Raw genomic sequence first — 7500 nt, 5'->3', positions numbered from 1 at the left:
GAAGTCTTAGAATTTCTGAGTTCGCGTTCTCTTTACTATGTCTTCCGGAAGCAGATAAGAATGGGACATTCTATATTGAAAAGACATTTTACTCGGAAGTATAGAGTTGTTATTATTATTATTATTATTATTATTATTATTATTATTATTATTATTATTATTATTGTTGTTGTTGTTTTTGTTGTTGTTGTTGTTGTGGCATTAGGTAATTAACCAATAGCAACATATAGGCGCACATTTTCTGGTGGTCCTCTAAATATGATTACGTTCGTCTCTATCGTTAGAGAGAGAGAGAGAGAGAGAGAGAGAGAGAGAGAGAGAGAGAGAGAGAGAGAGAGAGCGTATATTTAAAAGAATTCAAATGATTACTTGGAGGAAGTGTGGAGTCAATTGATTTCTTTCATTTCAAACCTTTGTTTATGGAACTCATTGTGTGAAGATTACTGTTTTAATCTATAAATAAAAACATGGAAAACTTACCGAGAGAAAAAGATCATTATAATATCTTTCAAGTTCAAAAAATCGAAATATCGGTTACCTAATATCTAATACTTTATGGATAAAGTAAGGATATAAATTTTAAAAGAAAAAATAACAATGAAGAAAAGCCTAAACCTAAAGGCCAGTACGATCCTGACATAGATACTTTTTTTAGTTGAAGAGATATTTTAAAAGATGAATAAATGGTATTTCAGATAAATGAATATTCCATTTTTGGCTGAGGCTTCAAACGATTTGAAATCATACTTAAATGAATTCTCCGTGTATGTGTTACGCGAGTTGATACATTTGATTCAAAGAAAGAGATTTGTCGGGTGAAAGGCAATTACCCTCGTGTCAACTACACTTCGGGAGGAATAGCACAATTATATCGTTTCCGATATTTTAGCGTGACATGTATATTGTAAAATTACTACCTAGCCTCCCTGCTAGTACATGGTAATGTATTCACCTAGCATTCGCATGGCAACAGATCGATCCCTGCCCGGGACCATGAGTTTAAGTTGTTTACTGGGGAGGCCACTGATATGCTTGGGCACCATAAATGGGGCGTTGACCTTGCCCGGCTGACGTTCTGATGAGTATCTATTCTAATGAAATAGGAACTGAAACCAGACACCTTTACCTTTATGAAGTATTATGTCTTTAAAATGCTAGCACCTTTGATTAATGCCATTTAATTTGTTCGCACAAGACAAATGATAAGTGTATTTTGTATTTTACGAATAGATGTCAGTAGTGACAGCGGTCTTTTACTGTCATGTCAGCTTTAGATTCGTTCTTGCCTTCTACCTCGGGAATGGAGAAAGGATATGGAGATTTTTGTCTCTTCACTTTTATAGGCAATGCTCCCAGCTGCCGGCTGTAATCCAACTATCACTGGTTCTCTTTTCTAATAATAAGATTCTTTTGCATGGAAAAAGGATATATATGCTTACTGGTCCCCCCCCCCTTTTTTTTTGTAAAAATATGTCTGAGAAATTTCTTTACAGGATTAAAAAAAAATTCTTCGAGAAAAATGTTATGCCTATAATTCTTTACTTATAAAAAGGATATAAAACCTATATTTTTGGAGAAATTATGTGACGTAAATCTTTTTTTTTTTTTTTTTTGAAGAATGCCTCTGAAAAGCACAAATGCTAATTAATTGTTTAGGGAAATAGTGAAATTAATTTGGAAAAAAAAAATGAATATTGCCTTTGATAATACCGAATAATTGTATAAATCGTTTGGGTAAACCATAAAGAACTCCCTAGATATTTTGTACAAAAAGGGAAGCGATACTTTAATCTGCTTTGTACAACATTGACTCAAAATAGAATTTTAAATATAGGATGGATATAAATAGTATTTGTATTTGGGGGGGAAAGCGAAACATTACCTTTATTTTTACTATGTAATTTCAGTTGCATAGATTTTTGGCTCTGAATTGATGAAGGTTTGAAAAAATAAAACGGTTTATAGCGTTCATAATGGCCAGGCTATTCGAAAAAAAAAAAATAATACCAGAATAAAAGTGATCCAGCCTTTGTCAATAAAAGAAGTTACGTATGGAAGATAAAAGAGAATAGGCCTTAGGTAATGAATGAGAATAAGCACTGGAGAATTAGACAGAATGAGTCATAGAAAATGAAAATGAAACAAGTCAAGAAAAAGAGAAATAAAAAAAACCATTAGCAGAAAAAAAGGAAATAAGCCTTAGAGGATAAGGAGGAATACGAATAAAGATCGAAACGTAGTAAGCCTTAGAGAATTGAAGGGAACAAGCTTTATAGAATTAAAGGGAGTAAGCTTTAGAAAATTAAAGGGAATAAACCTTAAAGGATGAAATGTAATAAGCCTGATCGTTTGAAAAGGAATAATCCCACCGGGAGAAGTTGAAAAGAGCCATTAAGAATAAGAGGAAATGAGTGCTATTATTATTATTATTATTATTATTATTATTATTATTATTATTACTTGCTAAGCTACAACCCTAGTTGTAAAAGTAGGATGCTATAAGCCCGAGGGCTCCAACAGGAAAAAATAGCCCAGTGAGGAAAGGAAATTGGGAAACTACAAGAAAAGTAATTAACAATTTAAAATACAATATTTTAAGAACAGTAACAACATTAAAATAAATCGTTCATATATAAACTATAAAAACTTTAAAAGAAACAAGAGGAAGAGAAATAAGATAGAATAGTGTGCCCAAGTGTACCCTCAAGCAGGAGAACTAATTCAAGGCAGTGAAAGACCATGATACAGAGGCTATGGCACTACCTAAGACTAGAGAACAATGGTTTGATTTTGGAGTGTACTTCTCCTAGAAGAGCTGCGTACCATAGCTAAAGAATCTCTTCTACCCTTACCAAGAGGAAAGTAGCCACTGAACAATTACATTGGAGTAGTTAACCCCTTGCTACGAAGTAAAGGAAAGAAATAAGGCCTGGGAGGAGAAAATAAGAAAATAAAGCATTAGATGATGAAATTAAACTACCTGAATAAGCCTTAGAGGAAAAAAATAGTAAATAAGCATTATAGTATGGGAGGTAATAAGCCTTAGAAGATTGAGTGGAATATGTCAGAGAGGATGAAAGGGAATAAGTCTTAGAGGATTAAATGGATTAAAAATAAGAAGATTGAGTGGAAAACGTCAGAGAGGATGAAAGGGAATAAGCTCTAGAGGATTAAATGGATTACAAATAAGAAGATGCAAGGGAATAAGACATAGCGGATTAAAGTGTATTATAGTAAACAAGCTCTAGAAAATAAAAGAATATAAGCCACGGAGTATAGAAGATAATAAGTTTTATGAGATGAATGGGGAATAGGCCCTAAGGGATAAATAAAAATAAGCCCAGGAGGATAAATGAGAATAAGCCCATGACTATAAAGGAAAACAACCCATCTAAGATGATAGCCTTAGAAGGGAAAACCAATAGGATTCATAAAATCAAAGGCAATATGCCTAACAGGATAAAAATAAAATGTACATGAGAGGTTAAAAGTTGATAAGGCCTAGAAAAGGAATAAAAATAAGAGTTAAGCCCTTAGGAATAAAAAAGATTAAGCGCTCGAGAGTAATGGGAATAAAACCTTGCGGATGAAAGGAAACCTTGAAGACGGAATGAATCCTTGAAGTTAAAATTGAATAAACCTTAGAGGTCGAAAAAGGGTTAAGCCTTAAAAGGCAAGAAAAAATAAGCTCAATGGGATTAAATATAATGTCCCAAAGAATAAAAGAAAATAAGCCCTAGATGATAAAAGGAACAAGCGCAAGAAGATAAAAGGGCTAAGACTTAGCTGATAGAAGGAAGTAAGCCCATGGGAAAATAAGGAAATCTCACGTAGAGGATATATGGGATAAAACTCTAGTGCATAAATGAAAATAAATAACCCCTAGAGGATGAAAGTGAATAAGCTCTAGATGATACAAGGGATTAAGCCTTAAATGATAGACAATTAAGCCATTGAGAAAATAAGGAAATAGCCTCTAGAGGTTAAAAAGAACAAGCCTTAGATATTAAAAGGCAAACGTCCATTGAAAAAAATAAGGAAATAGCCTCTAGAGGGTAAAGGAACGAAACTTTAACTGGATAAAATAGAATAAGCCCTTGGGAAAATGAGATAATCCCTAAATCCAAAAGGTAAAATTCTTGAAATATAGAATAGATTAAACCCCAGACAAAATGGGAAATTAAGCCATAGAGGATAAAAAATGAATAAGTCTTAGAGAATATGAGACAACCCTTGAGAAAATAAGGAAATATGACAGAACTAGGGGATAGATATGCCAACATGAGAATAAACCTTTAAAGATAGAACAGAATAAGAACTTTAGAAAATATGTCCAGAAGTTTAAAGGGAATCAGTCCTAGAGGGTAAAAATGAATTAGCCTTTAAGAAAATAAGGAAATAAGGCTTAAAGAATAAATAGGAATAAGTCATGCAGGATAAAAGAGACTAAGACCTTGAGAAAATAAAGGAATAAACTACAGTGAATGAAAGAGAATCTGCCTGAGGCTAAAACGTAATCAGCCCTTGAGAAAATAAGGAAATTAAGTCATGGAAGATAAAAGGGAATAACTCCAGTTGGACAGGAGAGAATAAGCCTATGATAAAGTAATGAATAGAAGTACTATAGGCTAAAAAGAAGTTAGTTCTTGTGTATAAAAAAGAATAAATACTTGAGAAAATAAGGAAATAAGCCACATATACATAGAAATGAGTCTTAGCAAATGAAACGGTATAGAAGCCCTAGAAAATAAGAAAATATGTCTTTGGGACTTAAAGGTAATAAGTCCTAGAGGGTAAAGGAGAATTGGTCATTGAAAAAAATAAGGAAATAAACTTTAGAGGATAGAAATGAATAAAGCCTAAAAACCCTAAAAGATATGAGGGAATTAGTGGTAGAGGATAAAACTTAATAAGCCCCTCCAAAGATAAGATAATAGATACTAGAGGATAAAGGGGAAGATAAAAAAAAGAACATACTTTTGAGGAAAAAATTACTTAAACGATGAAACAGAAACGTCTTAGGGAATACAAGAGACTAAGCCCTTTGTCAAATAAAAATAAATATGCCATAGAAAAAATAAGGCAATAGACTACACAGGATAAAAGGGAACAAGGCCTGAAGAAAATTAGGATATAACCCTTAAAGGATGAAAGAAAATTAATATGAGAGAGTAAAAGAGAATATTCGCTTGAGAAAATGTGGATATAATCCCTCGAGGATTAAAGGGAATAAGTATTAAAGGATAAAAGAGAATGAGACCAAGAAGGTAAATTGGAATAAGCCCAAGAAGATAAAAGAGAATAATTGTTTTAAAAATAAGGGAATTTATTTCCAAAGGATAACGGAAAATAAATCTTAAATGAGGAAAGAAATTAACAATTGAGAATCGTCATCGCCATCTCTTCCTACGCCTGTTGACGCAGAAGGCCTCGGGTTAGATTTTGCCAATCGTCTATATCTTGAGCTTTTAATTCAGTACTTCTGCATTCATCATCTCTGAAAATTGAGAATAAGGAAGAAAAACAATAAGACCAAGAAGATAGGAGGAAACTAGTCGAAGAGAATAAGACCTAGAGAAAATAAGGAAATAAGCCTCAGAGAATGAAAGGGAATAAATCCAAGTAAATATAAAAGAAGATAATAAGGAAATAAACCCTAGGGAATGAGAAGGAAAATGCTAGAGTATAAAAAGAAGAAGGCCACGAGGAAATGAAAAAATAAATCCTAGCTTTTAAAGGAAAATTGGGCTTAAATGATAAGATAGAATAAACCCTTGATAAAATAAAAAATTAAATGACAGACGATGAAAGAGAATGCGTATGTATTTAAAAAAATAAGGAGATAAAGCATGCAGGATTAAAGAGAATACGTTCTTGAAAAATAAGGAAATAATCCTTGGAGGTTGAAAGAGAATAAGCTCTAGAGGATAAGTGGGAATAAATCCAAGTGGATAAAAGAGGATAATCTCTCGAGGAAATAAAGATATTAGCCGTAGATTCCAAAGGGAACTATAAGACCTGGTGGATGAAAGAAAATATGCAATTGATGATAAAAGGGAACAAGACCAAGATGAAAGAAGAGAAAGAAATAAGCATAAAAGGATGGAAAGGAATAAGTCTCAGAGTGAGGGGAAAATTAAGAAATAAGTAATTGCGGATGAATTATAATAGGTATTTGAGGATAAAAAAGAATAAGCCATTGAGAAAATAAGGAAATAAGCCCTAGAGGATGAAAGGTACAAATCTTAAATGATAAATGAGAATAAGCCATTGATGATGAAAGAAATAGGGCCTGAAATATAAAATTTGAGAAAATAAGGTATAAGGCCTAAAAGATGAAAGGAAATAGTAACTAGAGAATTAAGAAGTATAGGATCTTGGGAAAGTAAGAAAATTAGCCTAAGAGGTTAAAGAAAATTAGCCTTAGAGGATAAAAAGATTAGCCTTAGAGGATAAATGATATTAGCTTGAGAGGATAAGGGAAATTAGCCTTAGAGGATAAAGGAAATAAGATTTTGAGGGGGAAGGTGAATAAACTCGGTCTAGAAGGTTGAAATCAATAATTCCAAGGGGATAAAAAGAGAAGAAACTTAGGAAATACACTTTAGAGGATTAAAGAAAATACGTCCTAGAGGATAAAACATAATAAGGTCTAGATGATAACTGTGAATAAGTCTAAGAGGATACAATAGAATACGCATATGAGAAAATATGAAAATAGTCCCTAGATGATTAAATGGAATAGTTATTTTAGGATAAGAGAAAGTAATCCCTTGAAAAAATAAGACCTATAGGATAAAAAAAGAAATAAGCCAAAGAGAAGAAAAGAGAATAAGCTCTAAAAAAAAAAAAAAAGGATATAAGCCCTGGTGTATAGAAGGGAATAAGTTTCTTTGAGAAAATAAATAAATAAGCTGTAGATGACAAAAATGAATAAGTTTTAAAGGATAAAAGAGAAGAAGGCTTTTAATGAGGCCCTAAATCCTAAAAGTGAATAGGCCATAGATGATATAGTAAAATAAACACTTGAGAAAATAAGGAGATAAACCATAAAAGATGAAATTAAATAAATCTTAGAGGATAAAAGAGAAAATAAGGAAATAAGCCATAGAGAGTAAATGGAAATAAGCATTAGATAATGAAACGGAATAAGTCCTTGAAAACATTAGAAAATAAGCCTAGGGGAGAAAATAAGCCTAGGGGAATAAAACAGTCCTCTTCTAGAACATAAAAGGAAATATGTTCTGGATAAGAAATAAAAAATAAATTTTTTGACGGTTAAAAGGAATAAATAACAAATTAGAAAAGGAAATACGAAACTAGTTGAAATAAGGGTAAACTCCATAGGACAATAAGAGATATTTTCTAAACAATGAAACGAAAAATGCCTAAGTGGAACTTCAAATTTACTTATTAATCGTATCCTAAACATAAGCAAATAGAAATATTGAAAAAAAATGCATATCAGAGTTATAAAACACTAGTAGTAATAATAAGCTG

The sequence above is a fragment of the Palaemon carinicauda genome, chromosome 3, assembly GCF_036898095.1.
Source record: "Palaemon carinicauda isolate YSFRI2023 chromosome 3, ASM3689809v2, whole genome shotgun sequence".
Classification (NCBI taxonomy): domain Eukaryota; kingdom Metazoa; phylum Arthropoda; class Malacostraca; order Decapoda; family Palaemonidae; genus Palaemon; species Palaemon carinicauda.
This window is presented reverse-complemented; position numbering follows the sequence as displayed.